Here is a 23,793-nt window from a genome sequence, read left to right on the forward strand (position 1 = left end):
AAGATTTGTAATTAAGTACAGAAAAAACATTTTAATAACGCAAAGAAAAAAATCAATATCTCCACCTTAACTTAGAAAATTTTAGAAAATAAGGGAAAATACATTAAAAAAGGGGAAAATATAAAAACTTATAGAAAAATTTTCTTGGAATTTAAAATAGAGTTTTCAAGAATATTACTTTTTATTGAAATTAATTTTCAAAAGTAATAGTTTTTATCAATTAAACCTTAGTTTTGGAAAAAAATAATTTAAAAATTATTTTTAAATTTTAGAAAATACTAAAATTTTTATCATCGTAAAATAGAAAAAGTAGGATCAGAAAAAAAAAATTCAAGACAAAATTATTTTTATTTTGACTAGAATATTTATTTTTAAATAGAAATATTTATTTTTGTATTTAAATGTTTAAAAGTAATATTTTAACTCAAAAAATCTTGTTTATTTTTCTCAACATTCAACATATAACATTTCTTATCTGAAAAATCAGGTCTCTCAAAATTTATCTCTGAAAAAATTTAAAATTACTTTTTTTCATTAAAAATTCATAACAAATCACATAATTATCAAAAAAAATTATGAAAATTTGTACTCTAACAGAAAACATAGCTCATGATCACAAAAAAAAAATGTTTTTAAAAAATTAATTTTCTAAATATTTTTAATCATCAAAATTAATTTTTTTAAAGAAGAATTAAAAATAAGCTTACGTTAGATCACTTTAATGGATTCAATTTGTATTCATATGCATAACTTATAATTAAGCTCACTAATTAAAGATAATAACCAACAATCTGTCACTTGGGCTACTTGTGACTTGTTTATGAAATACAAGAAAAACTTTAGTTGATATCAAATTTTATAGGTACAAAATATCCCTATAAATAATATCGTCTATTAACTTTATTGGTATATGATTAAAGACGTCATAGCTACTATATATGTCTGTAATAAACTCCAATAGTAATCATAATACCAGTGTCATTAATAACATGGATCAAGATGTAGATGTGTAGAGTGGAAATTACATGAAATATGATTAGTACATGTCAATTTCCAACTAGTCCTAAGATGACCTCAAAAGAAATTGAATCATATTTGTAAAATACTTTATGCTAAACTGTAATAATAAATCATGATCCAAACTTTATGATTCCAAAAGAAATCTATATATCATATTTACAAACACCAAATTCTAAATAGCAACAGTAAATTATTACATATTTTATTCAGAGTGTTAAACAAACAAAATATCCATGAATGTTTTGAACTTTAAGTACATACTATAATCAAAACAAAATATTTGTATTTATTAACATAGAGCAATACAATAAGATAAATACACACTCCAACTAGGTGAATTCTTATTCTATAAGAAGAACTCTCATATCCACAACATGAGCATAAATTAAGCCCTTGGTGAGTGGATCTACCAACATAAAATCTATTCTGATGTGCTCTATCATAATCTAATGACTCTACACTTTTTATTTAACCGCCAGAAACTTGTTGTTGATATGCTTAGATTTCGATGAATTACGATTGTTTTTGGCATAAAGTTCTATGGATTTATTATCACAGTAGATCCTTAGTGGTATGTCAATTCTATCAATAATCTGCGATGTTGTGATGAAGCTCCGCAGCCAAATTCTGTGATTGGATGCTTCATAGCATGCTACCAACTCTACCTACATAGGAAGTATCTATTAGCGTCTACTTGATGCTCTTCCAAGATATAACTCTTCCATCTAGCATGAAAATATAGCCTGAAGTGGACCTCCTGCTATTCAAGCATCTAGCAAAATTAGAATTTGAATATCCAATCACCCAGGTGATCTGACCTCTGATACGTGAGCTTATGTCATTTAGTTCTCTGTAAATACCGCATCACTCTTTTTATAGCTCTTAGTGTGATAGTCCTGGGTTACTGACATATCTGCATTATATCCCCACTATAAATGCTATATCTGATTAAGTACAAACTTATACATATATGAGACTTCCCACTGCTGACGCATATGAGAATTATTTCATCTCCTTTATTTCAAGTTCAAGCCGTGGACACTACTGTAAGCTGAACTTATCATCTCTTGACACAAGTGTATCACCATATATACAGTTTTGCATATCATACCTTATAAGCACCTTTTCAATATAAGTTTATTGTGAAAGTCTAAGAATACCACTTGAACGATCACGATAAATTTTATGCCTAAAATAAAAAAATGCTTCACCAAGATCTTTCATTTCAAAAATATCAGATAGAAATGACTTGGTTTCATGCTGCTGGCCCTTATTATTACTCGCAAATAATATATCATCCACGTACAAAATAAGTATTACAAACTTGCTTTCACAAAACTTAACATATATGCACTGATCAACGGGATTCTCTTTAAAACCATATGAGATAACCACTTGATCAAATTTTTGATACCATTGATGGGGCGCCTATTTTAAATCATAAATGAACTTTTAATCAACATACTAGGTGCTTTTAGTCTGAGGACTCAAAGTTCTTTGGTTGCACCATATATATAGATTCCTCTGTGTCCATTAAGGAATGCAGTCATTATGTCCATTTGGTATAGCTTCAAATCATGATGAATTACAAGTGTCATGATTATCTTAAGAGAGTTTTTTCGTTAACACAGGTGAGAAAGTCTTCTTGTAATCAATATCTTCCTTCTAAGTGAATCCCTTGGCAACAAGACGAGTCTTATACTTTTCGACATTACCCCTTGAATCCTGCTTGGTTTTAAATATCCATTTACAACCAATGAGTTTTATACCTTCAGATAATTCGACAAGTTCCCAAATATCATTGTCTACCATAAACTTCAACTCTTCTTTCATGACATTAATCCACCTTTTAGGGTTAGAACATTGTTTGACCTCTTGGAAAGATATAAGATCAATTTCTAACCCTATGTCAAACTCATGTTCTTGAATGTAAACATAATCATGAGAAATTGTAAATTTCTATCATAAGTGAATCACCTTAAAGGCACTTGTGCTTGAGGTGGTTGAGATACTTGCTTATCAATATGAGGCAATATCTCACTTTGAGTGATAGGTTCCTCTAATTACATTGGAGATGTTATGAGAATACCTTGGTTCACTACACTCACTGGATGTGTGATGCACATAATGTGTGGTATGGTAACCACACCACTACTAATCGCACTAGTTGTAACCATAGGAGGATCACCAACACATTCCTCAAAAAAAAGTACTTCCCCTAGCTTATCACTCTCACTATCCTCAATGAATTTGGTGTTTCCCATTTTGAAGAAAGATCTATTAGAGGAAATATAAAATTTATACGCTTTTGACTTCTCTGAGTAACCTACAAAATTGTAGTTATCTATTCTTGAGTCTAGTTTCCTTTCATTAGGCATGTAAGGCCTAGCTTCAGCTGGACAACCCAAACATGTAAATATCTAATGCTAGGTTGTCTACCCGTCCACATCTCGAATGAGATTTTGTCACTGTCTTACTAGGTACTCTATTGAGTAGGTAAACTACAGTCCTGAGTATCTCACCCCATAAAGAATCTAATAGAGAAGTCAAGGTTATCATACTTCTCACTATGTCTTTTAGGGTTCGATTGAAATGCTCAGCTACACCATTTTGACTGGGTGTATCCTGTTGGTGTAGGGTGCACCAGAATCGAACTTGAGTTTTGATGTTGTTAAACAATCAAGTTAAGTCTTGTTGTGATCTAACAAGTTGACTGAGTGTGTAGGTTATTTACTCAATTGGGAAAGCCCTAGTCGTGACTAGGCAGGAAAGACTTAGTAGATCGTGGAAGCCAGGAGGAAAGACCAAGTGGGTCGAGAGGACCTGACACTTGGCAGGGAAGCTCGATAGGTTTGGAGGACCAAAGTTCGAGGAAAAGTCCTGGTGGGCCGATTTGATGCTAAGCGACAAAGTCCAAATAGGTCTAGAGGACCAAGGTTTGGCAGGTAGATTGAGGTAAGCAATTGGAGGAGTGACAGTGAGGTCGTGTTTCGAGAAGGAACAAACCCTAGGTCACTAATCCAACTGAAGAAAGCATGAAGGTTTCCAAGTTGAGATCAAGATAGTGTTACTGTCTTTTACTACTCATGCATCTCACTGTATTACTGTACTAATATTTATTTTACAGGGAAGTATCTAACTCTATTTTACAGGGAATGACCTGATGGGTTGACCGAACAAGGCTAACTCAGACCAGAGACTAGTTTAGACCAAAGCATAGCACAGTCCGATAGAAGCTTGATCGGTTGACTAAACCAGAGGATCGGTTGACCGAACCATGATGATGTGACACAGATCAGATCGATCAGAAGCAAAGATGGAAGCCAGCCTGATTGGTCGACCGAACCAGGGTATCGATCGACCGAACGATCATCACATTAAAGAGCATTAATGAAGAATCTCGACAAATAGGGAAAGTGCACCATTCGGTCTACCAAGCAAGATGATCAGTCGACCGAACCATTAAATGTCATCAATGCCCGAAGATTGGATCTCATTGAAGAAGGAAGGGAGCGAGTTCGGTCGACCGAACCCGAGAATCGGTCGACCAAACGGTAATGATTTTTTATAAAAGTGGAGCTCGAGTTTCGAGGCAGGGAATCAGTTTTCAATTCACCTCTGTGTAAAGACTCTATTTGTGCTACTATTTTCCAACGCACCTTCAAGCAATCTATTGCTCCAACATAGCGCCAACAAACTTCATCGACATTCTTTATTCAGTATAAATATTATTTAGCTTGCATTGTACTTGAATTAAAATAAGATAGTAGGTTGTTACTATCTTATACTTTGCATCTATACAAATTACTTCTCTCTGAAGGATTTTGGAAAGAAGAGTTTTAGTAGATTGCCCAATGGTACCATTAAGGATCGCAGGTCTTGGAGTATGAGTCGACGTAGGCTCTGAACCAAGTAACTAAAAGAGTTTATATTTTCCATTGCTTACTTTGATTGGTTTTACGATATGAAATGAAAGAGTTTTTTGACGAGCGATATTCACCCCCTATCGCATTCTTTGATCCTTCATATCTGACATGGTATATTGAGGCACAATCTCACACTCAGTAAGGTAGTTTGCCAAAGGTCCTAGACATTGTTCACTTAATCCATCATATCGACCATAATATTCACCTCCACAGTCAGATCAGATGGCTTTAATTTTCTTTCCTGGTTGAAGTTCAACTTCAGATTTAAAAATTTTGAACATGTTCAAAGATTGCAACTTCTCATGAATAAGGTATAGATAGTCAAATCTGGAATAGTCATCTATGAAGCTAATAAAATATGTGTGTTCATTCCAAGATGCCTTAAGAAATGATTCACAAATGTCCTTATGTATTAGCTCAAAAATGTCGCTATAATAGCTAACCTCCTTGTTCTTTTTGTTAGTGGTCCTACCTTTAACACATTCTATGTAGACATCAAAGTCTGATATATCAAGAGAATCAAGAATTTCATATGATATTAACCTTTCTAGGCATTGTTTAGATATATGTCATAAAGCTTATGCCACAACATGAAAGAATTCTTGTTAATCAATTTACGTTTTGTACCTATACTATGAATTATGACATTGTCAACCGTCAAAGTAAAGGTGTTCAATTTATAAATCTTATCAACCAAGGAATTATTGTCAACCAATACTAAATTAAAGAAAATACTGAAAATTTTATTTTTAAATAAACAAGAATAACCTGATTTGTCCAAACATGAAATTAAAATTAAATTTTGTTGAAAAGACGGTATAATAAATATATTTTCTAAATCCAAAAAGATATTGGTTCTTAAACAAAGCCCAAAAACACCAATTAACTCGACTTTAGCCTTCTTTTTATTCCTTGTATAGATGTATCTTTTACCATCAAGCGAAAGTTGGCTCTTGAGACAATCCCATATAGTGAAACTTATGTAAGTAGCAGCACCGGTATCTATCCACCAAGTATCAGTGGGTACAATAGCCAAATTGACTCCCGAACTAACAAAGTTTAGAAGTTTACCTTTCTTTACACTCCAGTTGGTGTATTTAGCTAGGGAAGTCTTTCTTCATATGACATTTCTTCTTATAGAAGTAATAAGTAGTCTCCTTATCTTGTTTCTTTTGTACCTTATAGCAATAACCCTCAGAATCTACAGTTTGCTTTCATTTTCTTTTATTGATCCTTTTCCTTTTCTTGCTTGAACTTTGGGATCTAGATACTAAGTGAACACTTTCAAGTGTCTCACACCTCAGTCTCTCCTTCTCTTGCACGCACTGAGCGATAAGCTCATTTAATGTTTACTTTTTCTTTTGAGTATTATAACAAATCTTAAAAGTAGTGAACCATACAGGCAGAGACAACAAGATTAAATGCACTAATATAGACTCAGATATTTCGAGTTTAGGTGCTTTAAAACTTGTGGCGATATTGGACATCTTTATAATATACTCCCTTATGTTTCCTTTGTTAGTCCTAGTGTAACCAACTAGAGAGGGTGAATATCCTGAAATAAGAGGTGAAAATTTCTCTTTCTTGGAACTTAGTAATGACACAAATATTAGATAACTAACATAAAATTAATGAACAATATTAAGTAAAAGAGGCAAAGATTTTTACTTGGTTACAACCTAGGTTGTTGTTAATCCAAGATAGTTGCAAAACTCCAATAAAAATATCTCCTTTGTTGAAGGCGAAGAAGCCCCTTACACTCTTTAAAAAGCTCAGGTATTATCTAGGAATTGAATACAGAAGTTGTTGTAAAATCCTAAGTCCAAGGGCCTTTTTATAGCTCCTAGAAAATCTTATCTACTGCTCCAAGGCGCCTTCCATAAGATAAGTTTTATCGCCGAAGATAAAACTTTATCTTCGGCCAATGATCATTTGAAGGCGCCTTCAAAAGGTTGGAAGGCACCTTAGACACTGTTCATGGAATGCAACTTCCCTAAGGCAGATCAATTTCATAGCTAAACTCCTTTATTGAAGGTAGAAAAGTCTCTTACACTCTTTGAAAATCTTAAGTATTAGCTAGGAATTGAATACAAAAGTTGTAAAATTCCTAGGTCTAGAGGCCATTTTATAGTTCCTGAATGATCTTATCTGCCTCTCAAAGGTGCCTTCAGGTAGGTCCAAGGTGTCTTCCATAAGATAAGTTTTATCGCTAAAGATAAAACTTTATCTTCTGTCAACGGTCATTTGAAGGCGCCTTCAACAGGCTGAAAGGCGCCTTCGATACTATTCATGGAAGGTGCCTTCTAAGTCATTGAAGACGCCTTCCCTAAGGCAGATCAACTCCTTAGCTGATCTTCTTTGTTGAAGGCAAAGAAGCCTCTTACACTCTTTGAAAAACTCAGATATTAGCTAGGAATTGAATACAGAAGTTGTTGTAGAATTTCTAGGTCTAGAGACCTTTTTATAGCTCTTGGAAGATCTTATATACTGGTCGAATGTGCCTTCAAGTTGGTCTAAGGCGCCTTCCACAAGATAAGTTTTATCGCCGAAGATAAAACTTTATCTTCGGCCAACGGTCATTTGAAGGCACCTTCAATAGGTTGGAAGACACATTCGACACTGTTCATGGAAGGTGCCTTCCAAGCCATTGAAGGCGCCTTCCCTAAGGCAAATATTCTCCTTAACTGATCTCTTCGCATGGGTAGTGCTCCGGTTAATCGGAGTTGAGCTCACCCAAATCCAACTCTAACATTCTTCTCAAGTAGGCTTCCTTCCCGGCTTCTCGTCCCTCAAGCATCGCACACATCCTTCTCTTCCAGTTGTGTACTCTTCTATAACACCTCATCCATCAGATGCACCGAGCCTGTCAGCTCCTTTTCTATCTTATCCTTCTTGCTAGTTGCGTCTTCTACCCGACTTCTTGTGTTTCTAAGCTCCTGTACACTTATACGCAAGGATCAAAATACAACAAAACTTAACTTTAACTTAGTTGACCACATCAAAACTACCATGGGATATTTACAATCACCTCCTTTTTGATATGAGCAACGCAAGTTAAATTAGGGTTAAATAAATAAGAAAATAGTAAAATAAGTATACAAAGTAAAATGTATCTCCCCCTAAACTTAATCTATAATTCTCCTCCTTTGATCATATTAAAAAGAGGAGTAAAAATTCTAAGGGTTGCATAAACAGTGACTATACTTAAAAAATTTTGAGAATTATTTTTCAGAAAACTAATTTATTTTTTTAATTTAAAAGTCAATTTAAAAAAACACATAATTTAAAAATTATTTTTAAGGGATAAAAACTTTGAAATTTTTTGTAACCGTTAAGCATGCTTATCTTAAACGGCGATAAAATTTTCATGAAATCACAAAATTAATCTCTAAGCAGTACTAAATTTTTGCATACTTATCTTTTCACGAATTTTTGAAAATAAATTAAAAAAAAGATTTTGAGCTCAAAAATTCTTATAACTTTTTCTCAAAATATAAAACTATAATTATATATTAAAAAAAATAACTTTTCGAATGTTGACTTTATAAGAATTTTTAATATTAAAAATTAATATTTTAATAAAAAAATCATAGAAAATTAATTAATAGTCAAACAATTTCAAAAAAAATCCTTTGATAGTGAACATGATTTTTTATTATAAAAAAAATAAAAAAACTCTATAAAATAATTTTTATTTCACGAATACGATTTTTTTTAGAAAATTCATAAAAAAAATAATACAGTGGTAAAAATTTTTTGAAAATTTTCCTATAAATAAATAATAAAATCTTTTTTCTCGGAAAAATCATGATCTAGTTAACTTTAAATAGAAATGATACAAAATAATTTATTTTAAAAAGTTAGACAATTTTAAACATGAAAAAAAATATTAAATTAAATTAAAAATAAAACATGCATAAAAATTTAATTTAGGCATAATTTTGAAACTCAATATAGGTTTCTATCTACTGGATTAATCAGAAATTTTCTTGAAATGTATTTTTTTATTACTTTTTTTATTTGACTCTTATGAAATCTATAATACCCATTTAGCTTTTGATAATTTCTAAAGTTTAAAGTAGCAAAATCTGAACATGCAGTCTATAATACCCATTTAACTTTTGATAGTTTCTAAAGTTTAAATTAGCAAAATTTGAACATGCAAATTTTTTTTAAAATTTCTATTTGTTCTTTCAACTTAGCATTTTCAATTTTCAATTTGTCAAAATTCTCTATTAAACATGATTTTTCTAAGATTGTTTTTATTTCTAAATTTTCCTTTTTCAATTTTTCCTTTTTGGTTTTCAATTTACACATTATCTTAGACATTGATTTTATTCCAAAATACAGTTGATCGAAGGTAAGAGACATACCTCAATTACCATGTCGGATCTGAAGTTAGATTCTCTGCCTGTATCGCTACATTTATCTGATGTGACCCCCCTTCATCGATGCTAGATTCTGAGTTGCTTGGTTCTTCGTGACTAGCTGTCAGTGCTAGTCCAGCATATGTTTCTATTTCGGATTCAGATGACGAACTTTCATCCCAAGTGACTTTGAGATTCTTGTACTTGTTTCGCCTTGGCACTTTGTCTTTCTCCTTCTTGAGTTCTGAACAATCTTCCTCTATGTGTCCTTCTTTTTGGTAATGGTAGCATCTAACCTTTCTTTTATTTTTTTAGATTTTTTCTATTCTACATTTCTTTAAATTTGTTAGATTTAAATTTTTTAAAAAATTTCCATACCATATAAGCTTCTTAGTTTACATCAATATTTGAGTCTGACTCGAGTTCATCCTTCTTGGTGGCTCTTAGTGCTAGGTTTTAACTTGACTCCTTATTTGTCCCTGCATATCTAGATTAATGCAATCTAAAGTTGAAAAAAGCTCTTCTAAGGTACTTACCTCTAAGTCCTTAGAGATGTAGTAGGCGTCTATGATCGAAGTCCATTTTGGGGGTCTGGGAAAGGTGATGAGCGTGTAGCAGACCGAGTCCCGATTGATTACCGTTTCACTGAGGTTGACCAGTTCGATGATTATTCCTTGATCTTCGCGTGTAATTGGACTACCTTCTCACCTTTTCCTAGATGAATGTTTGTTAGTTGATTTTGAAGAATGTCTCGTTGTACGAGCTTCACTTTAGATGTGCCTTTATAGAGCTCTAGGATTTTTTTTCAGAGTTCTTTGGCTGAGGAGTATCTTTCAATGCAGTTGACTTCTTGATGCGGTAATACACTTAATAAGTGATATTTCGCTCTGCTATTGGCTATGAAGTCACTTTGTTCCTTCTTCGTCCATTGAATTTCTTCTTTCTCTTCTCCTTGTTGATCCTTCGAAGCTACAAAATCGTATTTTATTATTAAAATCAGTTCTTAGGAATACCTCTATTCGACATTTTCAGTGTGTGAACTCCCCCTCAAAATTTGGAGGATTGAAGCTTGGTTCGACCATCGATTTTGTTGCTTCGATGGGCGGTTAGTCATTCTAAAGTGTCTTCGCTCTGATACCACTTGTTGCTCTTGGTGCGGCTGGCTAGAGGGTGTGAATAACTTGAAATAAGAGTTAGAAATTTCTCTTGCTTGGAACTTTGCAAGGACACAAATATTAGATAACTAACATAAAATTAGTGACAAACATAAAGTAAAAAAGCAGAGATTTTTACTTGATTACAACGTAGGTGGTTGTTAATCCAAAACAGTTGCAAAGCTCCATTAAAAATATCTCCTTTATTGAAGATAAAAAAAGTCTCTTACACTCTTTAAAAAGCTCAGGTATTTGCTAGGAATTGAATACAGAAGTTGTTATAGAATTCTTAGGTTCAAGGGTCTTTTTATAGCTCCTGAAAATCTTATATGCTGCTCGAAGGCACCTTCAGGTAGGTCCAAGGCGCCTTCCATAAGATAAGTTTTATCATCGAAGATAAAACTTTATCTTCTGCCAACGGTCATCTGAAGGTGTCTTCAATAGGTTGGAAGGCGTCTTCGATACTGTTTATAGAAGGCGTCTTCCAAGCCATTGAAGGTGCCTTCCCTAATGTAGATCAGCTCTTTAACTGATCTCTTCGCATGTGTGATGTTCTGATTAACCGGAGTTGAGCTCACTCGAACTCAACTTTGACTTTCTGCTCGAGCAGGCTTTCTTCCCGGCTTCTCATCCCTCGAACGTCGCACACGCCCTTCTCGTCCACCTATGTACTCTTCCATAACACCTCATCCCTCGGATGCACCGAGCTTGTCAGCTTCTTTCCCGTTCCATCTTTCTTGCTAGCTGTGTATTCCGCTTGACTTCTTGTATTCCTAAGCTCATGCACACTTAGACACAAGGATCAAAATACAGCAGGACTTAACTTTAACTTGGTTGACCACATCAAAACTAGCATGGGGTACTTATCCTTTGTCATTATACCACATAGTTACCAACTTCAAAAGAAGTGTGGTAATCTTGACCTTTTCGTTTGCTATAAAATGATCTACTAATGGCTAAGGAATCTCCTAGCATCCTTTTCGTCAGTTATGAAACCTTTAAGATGTGCTGGTATGGAAAGCCTCATGATACTTAAACACATGCGACTTGATCTCTCCCATTGCTAAAATTCATCTCTATGCTCTATAGTGCTAGCACTTATCAGAGGTACAGGCGATCGTTCTTTAATGCATAGTTGAAGTCCATGCAGCCTAAGACTATGATAACATATTTTTCCACTCAGCAAAATTTGAACAAATTAGTGTGGGGATGTTATTAAGACTGGCAGTTATTAATTATACTGAAATTAAATAGAGAAATTTATTTAAACTCATAATTTAATTAAAGCCAAGAACATGAATAAAATTATACAAATAAAATAAATTTTAAATACATATAAATGAGCTCTTTATGAAATATCAAATACAACATTGCATTTTACTTTGTAGACTAAAATATAATTTATTAGCGGTAGATATAACTCAAACTTTAATTTGTCACATAATGTATCTCCATTGTACGTATAATATGATACTTTATATGAGTTATATTTTAGTTCATAACTCACAATAACCTTAATTAGTCACATAATATGTCTCTTAATTAGTCACATAATATGTCTTCTTTTAGGCATGATCTGAACAAAATAATATTTTTGTTCTATAGTTATAAGGTACATTATGCATATATCTAGCATAAAAGTAACCTTCCTTTGGGTTGATTATTCCTACCTTAGATATACGTCTACCAATACAAAATATACTAAACCTATCTAAGGTGTATTCCTTTGAGCCTACACATTAGGTCAAAGCGTTGTGTAGATAAATCCAAAAAAATCATAGGAACTTTATTCGAATAAAAATTATTTAATCAATTTTAATAATATAAAATTTAACTTATTAATTAATTGTATCTTATGTTAATTGACTGATATGATCCAATTAATTTTTTCAATTTATGTGAAAGTGACTTTATAATTATATATATAGAACCTTATTTAGGAGCTAAAATTTCTTTTATGTTCTACAATTAAATAGCATTACTGAATACAATTTAATTATTGATGCATTAAAAATAATAATAATAATAATAATAAATAAATAAATAAATATTTAATGCATATTTTTCATTCTTTGTACCGTTTCACGTTGAAAGGGTGTTATGATTTTTTTTTAAAAAAAAATGCATTCACATGCATGAAAAATTGTTTCATGCATAACAGTACATGAATATACTGTTTCACTGAGAAATCGTTTAATCGATTACCAGAAAATTTTATGGATTAAAAAATAATAAAAATACTTAATCGATTAAAAATTAACATAATCGAATCTCAATGAATTGATTTCATTAATTTTATCAATCGATTGAGCTGAACGATTCTAATCAATTTTATCAAGATTTTCAACTATTAATCGATTGAAATGCAATTCTAATTGATTGAATTCATGATAATCGATCCCAATTGATTTTATCATGATTGCAAGCTGTCAATTGATTAACACAATTGATTAGTAGTATCAAAACGATTACCTTTATTGATTAAAATCAATACAGTATTTGATTCCATCGCCCCAATCAATTACCAAACTAATGAAATTGATTAGGGTCAACTAATCGATTAAGTCAATGGATTCCGTATAATTCGATTCGTAATTTTAGGCTTGGTAATTAATTGTCTGACCAAGACAATCGATTACACCATCGTGACTTGATCTAAAATTAGATCAAATGCTGTGATTTTCATTGAAGAAGCGACGATTCACTCGTTGTTTTTCATGTTCTTCACGAAAATGCCAAAAACTTAAAAACTCAAGACTTTCCTAGGTTTTCTATTACAATGATTAAATTGCTAAAATAAAAGATCGTCAAAAAACTTTAACTTTAATCCATAAAATTTGAAGAAACAGAATCTTGGCTCTGATACCAATTAATAGAATTTGAGTTTTCTCTTAATTGCATGAATTCTAGAAATGAAATAAGAACTCGAATCAAGAAAACACAAGACATGATTTAATTTCATCGAAAACATGGCATAATATATAAGAATAAACAAAAACGACAAAGAACCTGATTGAATAGTCATCCTCCTTGTCAATTATTATGAAGCTACGCGATCAAAAATTGATCCCTATGATCGAAGTTATATACTCTATAACATAGGGCTTATACACACAAGCAACGAGATCATACAAGAGCTTTGGAATATTATTTCTGAGTACTGGAATGAAACTCATTCTTACCACAAGCTTTTAATAATATGGGCGTGATCTATCATTACGTGCGATTATCTCTACTATAAAAAGAAGAAGAAAAAAATCCAATTAACTAGTCGTCTCAAAGATCCTGAGAAAAAAGAAACTGAAGCAAATAGAGAAGATTTTCCAAGAAATTTAGGGATGACGACACGGAAAAAATTTCTGATTAATGGGAAATAAAAAATTAGGTTTCCTAAACCCTTAGAACCTCCTTATATACATATATACAATTTACAATTAAACCCATTAATTAAAGATAATAACTAACACTTATCACAATGGTAACGCGAAGCAAGTTCACGAATCCAGGCCCCCCTGCCGTCCTCTCCCTTGTCATCGACGTCCACACTCACCGTCGCCTCGTCCCTTCCGCCAGCGACCTTCACACTATCTGCTCTGTCACCGTGGTTGAAGGCAAGGATAGCAGCAGCTATCGATGATTCTCCAAATCATATTCCGTCGGGCGTCGGTTCCTCCTCGTTGTCGTAACCCAACCTCCGTCGATTCCTCAACGTGAGGTGATGAAGCCGGACGTGAGCATCGAGACGGGATCCATTATCTAGGGGGCGATGCTCTCGGTAGGCGTCTTGACTCCCCACTCACGGCTGCGGTCGTGCGTGGCTATGCTGGGCCAACATACCAGGATCAACCTCTCCTCCATCAGCTATGGGAGATTGGCAGCTTCCACTACAAGTTCATGCTCGGAGGTTCGCCACCGCCCTGGGAGGATTCCCAGTCCTGTCGCAAGATCGTCGTTGTCATAGGTCACTGCTTTCCTTTTTTCTATTGTTTACAATTTTCTATTTCACAACTTTGATTTTCTTGCATGGATAAGAAAATTATAAGGAAAGTAGCAGAGACAATTCTACCGGTTATGAGATTTTTGGGCGATGACTCATTTTATAACAAAGTAAAGGATGGAGCAATCAGTTACCAAGGTGAATAGTGGGAGGTTCTTGGTCTACATGAATCTGATAATATCCAAGAAAGAGTGGCAGGCCAGAGGGCTACTGTTATTGAGGCCAAATTTCAAGACGGTGTGCCGGAGGGAGGAAGAAATTCAGAAAACGCAACAGAATCTCAGCATGGACCCGACATTATATTGGAGATTTGTTAACACCCACATCAAGGTTCTCATGAGGTACAGCTACCTCTTGATACGATCTTCAATTGCTTGATGATCAGTCTGTCAAAATGAATTTATTTTATTGGAAGAAAATCTTCTTCGGTCGCAACAGCATGTACATCATTTCGAGAACCAACTAGAATATTATTGAATGGTTCAAACATTTTATATGGGAGGAAGAATGATGTTACTTCCTCATTTAGATGTATCCTAACTATGGATTCACCACATGATCTTGTTAGCCAGAAGGTGATAGTTTAAAATGCTCAAGGGTCATTTGGTTTCGTATATTTGGTTCCTACTATGGCAGGCTCAGAAACTTCACCAGTAGCTACTTGTTCTATCATCACAAACTTCAAATTCACATTATGAATTTTCTAATTTTATATTTCTATTTTTTAATTTCTGTGGATACCTTCATAATTTTACAGGCTAGGTACTTATATTTCTCTTAGATATCAAGAAATTATCCAAACATTACAAAGTCAAGCTTGAGCATCTCCAATGCAAAATTTTTAAAGAGGTTTGTAAAATGAAAAAGCTAAATAAAAAACTTCTAACCATTGTGAATATAAGATTCGAAATTTGTTGTTAAAGAACAGTAGTGAAATTTTAAAACTGTTTTTTTGTGTTGAAATTGATGTAATATGCATGTAGTCATGCAATTACATATTATAAAATGGAACACACAAAAATCATTTAAAGCTCTAACTATTGGGGAGATGTTTCAATACGTTTTTAGAATGTTGATGTGGCATGATGTGGCATATTGAGATCATAAAAAAAGTTTTTGTAAAACTCTAACTATTGGAGATGCCCTTAGTCTTCTACTATTTTCTCTCTGACTTCACGAGTAGTTGGGAGTCGTGAAATCAAGCCTATTAATCTCTCCCTGACTCTACGGACATTCGGAAGTAAAAGGATTGAGTTATTCTCTTTCCGACTCCATGGGTGTTTGGAAGTCGTGAAAAAACATATGATCCATCTTTTTTACTCCACATGTATTCGGGAGTCAAGGAACCGAACTATTCTCCCTCTGACTCCATAGATTTTCAAGAGTCATGAGATCGAGTTTATTATCATCTCTCTAACTCTGCGAGCATTCGAGAGTCAAGGGATCGAGCTTCTTACTCTCTCCCAACTCAGACATATAAAGTTGTGGATCAAGTTATTTTTCTCCTGACTAGGATATAGTCATGGATAGAGCTATTTTTTCCCTAGACTTGGATATAATCGTGGATCGAGCTATTTCTCTCCCGACTTAGATATGGTCACAAATCGAGTTATTCTCTCTCGACTTGGATATTCTCGTGGATCAACATTTCTCTCCCTAATCGGGCATAGTCGTAGATCAACATTTCTCTCCTGATTGTAGCATAATTGTGGATTGAGCTATTTCTCTCTAGACTCACTTGGATATAGTCGTGGATAATTATTTCTCTCCCGACTCGGATATAGTCATGGATTGAACTATTCTTTCTAGACTCAAACATAGTCGCAGATCGAGCTATTTCTCTCTCTACTGAGATATAGTTACAGATCGAACTATTTTCTTTTGATTCGGACATAGTCATGGATCGACCAATTTAGCTACCGACTCAGAGCTACTCACGAATCGAGCATATATTCCCTCTATCTTGAATAGATGGCATCCATTGACATTTCTCTCTTGAGTCAAACATAGTCATAGATTGAACATCTATTCCCTCTATCTCGGACAAATGTCGCTCATCAGTATATCTCTTCTGACTCAAGCGTAGTCATGAATCGAGCATATATTCTCTCTATCTTACACATATGTCATCCATCCACATTTCTCTTTTGACTAAAACATAGTCGTGGATCAAGTTATTTCTCTACTGATTCAAACCTAGTCATGGATCGAGCATCTATTCTCTATATGTTTCAGACAGATGGCATCCATCGACATTTCTCTCTTGAATCAGGCATAGTCACAGATTAAACTGTTGGGTTCGTCGGGCCGCGAAAACCGCTTTTTCGCGTCGCGGAAACCCCGAGTCACCCAAAGCCATGGATCTCGTGCAAAGATTCGTAAACAAAATTTTTCGAAAAACCTTTTTCTTGTACGAGTTTGTAAAAACTTTAGATCTACACTAAAGTTAAGATCATTACCCTTGTAGCGAAGCCCTTCGCGTTCCCGCTTGTCCAAGATGTCGCCGGATCTCTAGTTGTCAAAGTAGACAACCTCTATATGTATCCACACGGACACAAGTAGAAGGAGATGACCAAAACACAAGGCGTGCTAGCACCAATGGAGTGTTCGGCCAAGGAATGGGAGAAGGAGAAGAGAGAGCACCCAAGGGAGAAGAAGAGTGAATAAAATCAATGAGAGGAAATTCAAACAACCCCTTAGCCATCAAGTGGCCGGCCACTCTAGGAGGTATAACCCCCACATTAATTCCAATTAATGTGGAGACCATTAAGAGTTGTAACCCCCATGAGGTGGCACTCTAGGATGATGTGGATCAACACTATTGGTCCACATCTTGCCACCTCACTAAATGACATGGCAACAAGTGTAACCTCCTCATTTAATGTGGGTCGGCCACATTAAATGCTATGGAGGCTTGTAACCTCCATGAGGTGGCACACATTGATGATGTGGAGCAATCCTATTGGTCCACATCTTGCCAACTCACTAGTGATGTGGCAAAAAATCAAGTCAAACATGACTTTTTCTCTTCCTCTCAAATCAAGTCAAACTTGATCAAATCTCTCTCATGGTTGATCTAATCCAACCATATGATTCAAGTCAACTTAATATAATGAATCTAATTCATTAAATTAAGTTGATTTAATGAGTCATAATCTAAATTAGACTCATTGAATATATGAATCAACTTGAATCTAACTCAATTAGCCCAATTTGGATTACTCTTAATCCAATATGATTCATCAAATGAATCTAATCCTCTTGGTTCATCATATGAACCAAATCTCCATCTAATTGTCCTTAGTGTGTGACCCTATAGGTTCTTGTAACGTTGGCAATGCCCTAAACCTATTTAGGAGTATAAGTAATGAGCGGTATCTAGCAACACATCATTACTACCCAAGTTACAAGAATGTCGAGATCCGACATCACCTTGTGACTACCAATTGTGACTCCTCACAAAATATGTGACATTGTCCTTCTATCCTAGACATCTAGATTGATCAATGTGAGGCATAGACTGTGTCATCCTCTAATCAATCTAAATCTTGAACTCCAAGTAGACTCACTCGATCAAATGAGCTCAACATCTAATGTTGACTCATTTGGGCATGGTCATGCACTTCGTGGTCTAACTCTATCAAGAATACCGATGTCGCTCCCGTCATATGGGAGGGATAGATCCCATCTACATCACTCACATCCCTCTACATAATTCGTTATATACCCAGTAATCGCCTTTATAGTCCACCCAGTTACGGGTGACGTTTGAGGAAACCAAAGTACATAACTCCTTATGTAGGGATCCATGGTGACTTCAGGTCAAAGGACTAATAGTCATACTAATAGCCACATGAGAAAGTATATGACACTCATATAACGATCCATGATACTTTCTCATGGCGGGTCATTCAGTATACATTCTCTAATGCATACCCATGTGTCAGCTTGATATCTCTATATCCATGACTTGTGAGATCAAGTCATCGAGCTGACCTACATGCTAGTCTTATTGTATTAACATTGTCCCTAAATGTTAATACTCGAGTAGGAATGATTTAGAGTAGTGTTCCCTATATCATCTCACTATCGATTCAACCAATCGATTGATATAGGTAAAAACCTTTCTACTCTAGGACGTTACTATACTTATTTTATCTGGCACTAATACAAATAAGCATAATAACCAAAAACCAAATGCCTTAATATATACATGAATATGATATACATGAGTCCATACAATCATCAAATGATTAGCTCTAGGGCTCTAACTAACATAAACATCCATCCCCCTTGTCTTAGATAGATGTCATCCATTGACATATCGCTCTCCACTCGCCTATAGTCACGGATCGAACATTTTTCCCCTTTTTTCAAACGGATAACATCATCAACATTTCTCTCTTGATTCGGACATAGTTGTGGATAGAGCTATTTTTCTCCCAACTCTGACATAGTCACAAATCAAACATATTTCCCCTCTATCTCGAACAGATGACGTCCATCAACATCGACTCTAACTCCCTTGGTCTCGGACCAAAGCATCCATTAACTTTAGCTCCCTTGATCTCAGATAAAGGCATCCACCAACTCTAGCTCCCTGTGTCTCGAACCAAGGTTTGCATCGACTCTAACTCCCTATCTCGGACAGGCATCCACCGACTCTAACTCCCTTGGTCTCGAACCAAGGCGTTCACCGACTCTAACTCCCTTGGTCTCACACCAAGGCATCCATCGATTCTAACTCCCTTGGTCTCATACTAAGGCGTCCATCGGCATAACTCCCTTAGTCTTGAACTAAGGCATCCATTGACTCTAACTCTCTTGGTTTCAGACCAAGCGTCCATCAACATTAACTCTCTATCTCAGACAGGCGCCCACGAACTCTAACTTCCTCAGTCTTGAACCAAGGCGCCCACGACTCTAACTACCTTGGTCTTGGACCAAGGTGTCCATCGACATAACTCCCTTAGTCTCCAACCAAGGCATCCATCGGCTTAACTCCCTATCTCGAATAGAGCCAATCGTCATCATTTCATCTCCTTTGCTCTCGGCAGAGTCACAGGTTTAATATGTCCTTCTCATTTCTAATGAAGTCATATTGCTACTTGTCATCCATAGTGGAGGACTTGCCCAATCCAGTCAAATCTTCATATCTTTTCAACTTGAAATTGTCCAGTCAGTTAGACTATGCCTCATTCGAATAGATTTGAGTGGGATACTTGTGATATGGAGGTAAAGTAAGGGTCCACATATGGCTAGCCTTTGACTCGGTCAACCTAGAATCCAAAGTCGAACTGATGAGCTAAGCACTCCAACTCCCGATCTACCAACCTACCATATGTCAAAGTCATCTTGGCTACTACAAGTCAATTCGAGTTTCGACCGACCGACCGACTGAGTTCCATTAACTTGATTCAATCCAGTGCATGTAGACAGGGGTCATGATCCCCACTAGTCCGCTATCTCTTTGCCACCTCTCTAAGACATATAGGGCCATGATCCCTACTCGCCTACTATCTCTTCCCCACCTCTCCATGCATGATCTCTACAGGTGCCTCACACTTATAAAAGACCAGGTATATGCTCCGTGCAAAGAGGGTTGAAACCAAACCTGAACCTGAGGTGAGGGCCAAGAGGTGCTTGCCTCAAGGTCACTTCCTAGAGAGGCCCAAAATTTTATAATTTATTATGCCATTTAATATTAAAATTTTGGTTTGAACAAAACAGAGTTCACGAAAAAACAATGAGATATAATGGCAAGTCAAACATTGATGAAGATAATCTGTATATAGAGTTATCAATCTTTAAACAGTCTTTATTTATGAAAGCAAAAAGAATCGTAAAGGTTTTGAATTATTTAAAAAATACTCATGTTGCCTACATAATTTTATTGTTTATAACAGTTATAATGACATATGCAAAAAGAATATTTTTCAAGTTGAAGTTGATTAAAATATATGTTCGATCAACCATGTTATAAGAAAGATTAAATGGATTAGTGATGTTGTCTATTGTAAAGAAAATAGTTGAATATCTTAATTTTACAAGCTTAATTGATATTTTTGCAGCCAAAACAATAAAATGTGTTGTATTCAAATGATTATTGGTAATATTTATCTTTTTATTTGATTATATTTTGTAATATTAAATGTTATTTAACTTCATATTTTACTTTACATGTTGCAGCCTCTTTAAAAATGATAGTAATATGTATTATACTTTTATAGCTAAAACGGAAGTAAGACGTATTGTATTAAATAATTACTGATAATATTTAAAAATTTTAAATTATATTCAGAATATTTATGTTATTCAACTTAATTTTTTTAATTATATTCAAAATATTTATGTTATTCAACTTTTTATTTTACTGTATGATACAGATATGTCTTAATGGCAAAGTAGTAATTAGGAGGGGGAGGAGGGATAATTTGGCCATTCCACTGTGTAGGGCATTAAGGAGAAGGAAGTGGGACTGTTGGAGGGGGAGGTTCGTGTTTTTGCTTCGTCGTCGCCAACAGGAACCAAGAGGAAGCCTTCTTCTTCCCTCCCATGCTCCTCGTCGGCGCTGACACCTGCCGCCGGTCACCACCTCTTTTCCTCTCCCTCTCCTCCTCACGACGCCATCACTGGACCAACTCGCTGTCGCTCCCTCTCCCTTTCGCTTCTCCATTTTGGCCCACCGCCGCTGCTTTGCTCTCCCACTCCTCCGGGCGGCAGATGCCGCCAGCTGCCTTCTCCTTTCTTCTCCGCTATGACGACGAACCAAGGGGGGCTGGCTTGGTTCGTGGAGGTCTTCCGCCGCCAAGAAGAAGATCTTCTTCCTCAGCCTCTAGCCGACAAATGCCGTCAGCACCATCGAGCGACAGTCGCCGCCGACAATCGCCTCCGAGCTGCCAATGGGGAGGCAGACCTGCTCCCATCCCTTCTCTGCCTCACACCATTGCCGCCGCCATGAGGTGGTAGCCTCTCCTGCTCCTCCTTCATCCTCATTGCCTCGTCGCCCACCGCGGCAGCATTCCGGCCACTGCCACTTCCATGAGCCGTTCATAGTCCTCGCTGCGGGTCAGGCCGCTATCATGCGTGTCGTCTCCTGCTCCTTTGGCACGTTGGCATTTGCTGACAGCGGGTGTCGGCAGACATTTTCCACGTTGAGTCGGCCTTGCTAGCGACCTCCATCAGCGATCTGGGGCAGAACCTCCGTTGCCGGTACAGATCTACCAAAGTCGTACGCTTTTGGCATAGGTCGGGCCTTTTAGCTTTCATAGTTGCGCACTCCCTTAGTGCTCCGGGCCTTTACTGTGGATTGGGCCTCCGAGCCCTCATTGCTATTGTGTGTCGATCTGATTTGTCATGTCTAGACCTCGTGTCGTTACTACTACTTGACCCGTGTGATGTTTTATGTCCCGGCTTGTGTGCCGATATTTGTATCCTGGTCTGCGCGTCGATATTTGTATCCCGACCTACGTGCCGATGTCTTATCCCGACCTGTGTGTCGAGGTCGCATCTGGTTTTGTGTCGCCGCTTCCGACTTCATGACGCGTCCGACTCAGCTTCATCAGATCCAGCTCTTCATCTGGCTTATCCATCTATACTTCCGGGCCATGACAACTCGAGCAGCGTCTCATCCGAGGGTGTCCCCTAGGCCAGGGTACGTTCTCGTACTCACTCACCCTTCATTTGATTATTCTAGTATTAGTCTGGTACTTATATATTCGTCTGATCTGCCTCGAGCCTCGAGGTACCAGAGACTGGGGCGACCCGGTCGTTGGCTGCAAGTAGCGTTGACCAGAGGACTTTTGACGACTTGGTTAACACAGAAGCCATCTCAGCACACGCCCCTCCGGGACATCACAGTTCGGTCAACATTTCATCCACCTCACCCGGTGATCCATCTGACTCAGATTCCGGACAGGATCAATTTGGTGTCGTCTGTGGGAATCTTCTCCAGCTATTCTGGAACGTGAAGATGGACGACGTCGAGAGGTTCCTTGCTATTATCACAGTCCCGGAGGATCCCGACAAACATATTATCTTCTACCCTCACTCCACAGGTATTCGGGAGTCGAGGGATTGAGTTTGAGCTTCAGCTGACTGACAGGTTAGTTCTTCCATTATATTTTTTCCTGACTCCATGGGTATTTGGGAGTCAGGGGACCGAGATAAACCCTTAGCCTGTTGCCACGGCTCCCCGATCAGGTACGTTACATGCTTTGCTTCCTTTTTACGATTATAAGAGCTGCTATAGCTCCCTGATAAGATAGTAAGATCCTAGTTCCTTGATCAAAGACTAGGGCCTTCAATTTTTGATCGGACACTAGGGGCCCAACTCCCTGATCAGACATTAGGGACACAGCTCCTCGCTCATACACTAGGGACACAACTCCCTGATCATTGAGTCGTAGTACAACTTCCCGATTAGGATCTAGGGGCCTCACTCTTTGATTACAAGCTAGGGGTCTTACTCTCCAATTAGGGATCAAGGGCTCAACTCCCCGATCAAGTACGTTACATGCTTTACTTCCATTTTACAGTTATAAGAGCTGCTATAGCTCCGTGATAAGAGAGTAAGATCCTAGTTCCTTGATCAAATACTAGGGCTTTCGATTTTTGATCGGACACTAGGGGCTCATCTCCCCGCTCATACACTAGGGACACAGCTCCCCGATCATTGACTCACAGTACAACTTCCCGATCAGGATCTAGGGGTCTCGTTCTTTGATTACAGGCTAGAGGCCTTACTCTCCAATTAGGGATCAAGGGCTCAACTCTCCGATCAGGTGTGTTATAGGCTCTACACCCTTCATCATGAGGCTTTGCATCCTCTTACTGCTACATGCTCTGCACCCTCCACCATGAGGCTCTGCATCCTCTTACTGCTACAGGCTCTGCACCCTTCACCATGAGGCTTTACATCCTCTTACTGCTACAGGCTCTGCACCCTTCACCATAAGACTTTGCATCCTCTTACTGCTAAAGGCTCTGCATCCTCCTACTACTATAGGCGCTTCATTCTATTATTACTATATGCTTTGCATCCTTCACCTGTTTTACAACCTCTTACGTCTACAGGCCCTTCTCCCTTCACTTACGATGCTCTGATTCATTCTCATGCTACAGACTCTACTCCCTTATATTGCTATGGGCTTCACTCCTTTTGACGGTCAGGGCTCAGGATTATCCTCTCCCGAACTCCGCGGACATTTGGGAGTCACGGGGCTTCACGGGCATTTTAGAGTTGAGGGATCGAGACAGATCCTCATCCGGTCGACACCACTCCGTGGTCAGGTATGATAAAGGTTTTTCTCCCTCATATTGTTACAGGC

The sequence above is a fragment of the Zingiber officinale genome, chromosome 10B, assembly GCF_018446385.1.
Source record: "Zingiber officinale cultivar Zhangliang chromosome 10B, Zo_v1.1, whole genome shotgun sequence".
In the NCBI taxonomy this organism is placed as follows: domain Eukaryota; kingdom Viridiplantae; phylum Streptophyta; class Magnoliopsida; order Zingiberales; family Zingiberaceae; genus Zingiber; species Zingiber officinale.